Genomic DNA, 668 nt, shown 5'->3' with positions numbered 1-668 from the left:
TGAAACTAGAATATTATAGTTTTCAAATGAAAAGCGTTTGAAGATAATTAATCAAGTTGTTCAAAATTCGTGCATTTAAATCCATTGCATAGTAAAGGTGCCCTTAGATAGATATTAATGTTTAAATATTTTTTGCGTGCACTTTTAAATTTGTATTATATCTTCGTAATTTTTGTTATTTATTTAATTAACTAGTTATGCATACTAAAATTCTATCAAAATGTTAAAACTAAAATTATAATTTTCACATTTTGATATAATTATCGTCTCTAAACGACTCCAAGAAATTAACAAATAGTGCGGTAGATCTGGGACTTATATAACCATATATTTATATAACTTTTTAATACGATTATTACATTTAAATATGATTTTGTTCTTATTTTTTTCAAATTTCGATTTTTATAAAGTAATAATATAAAAATTATTATTTTGATTTCTTTTTACTTTTTCTTCTTCCTTTTTTTTTGTATGTAAAAACAGAAGTTATACAAAAGCAAAAAAATATGGACATATTTTATATATAGTCATAAATATTAATATTTTAATATAAAAAATTTTTTATCGGGTAAGAAACAAAAATCTGTGTAGATTACTGCTTCTTGTATAAAGTTCATAATTTTTCAAGAAAAATTCAAAAATAAATAGCTAATAAGACATCTCAAAAA

Source organism: Wasmannia auropunctata, unplaced genomic scaffold (genome assembly GCF_000956235.1).
Source record: "Wasmannia auropunctata unplaced genomic scaffold, wasmannia.A_1.0 LD336095.1, whole genome shotgun sequence".
NCBI lineage: Eukaryota > Metazoa > Arthropoda > Insecta > Hymenoptera > Formicidae > Wasmannia > Wasmannia auropunctata.
Note: the sequence above shows the minus strand (reverse complement) of the source record.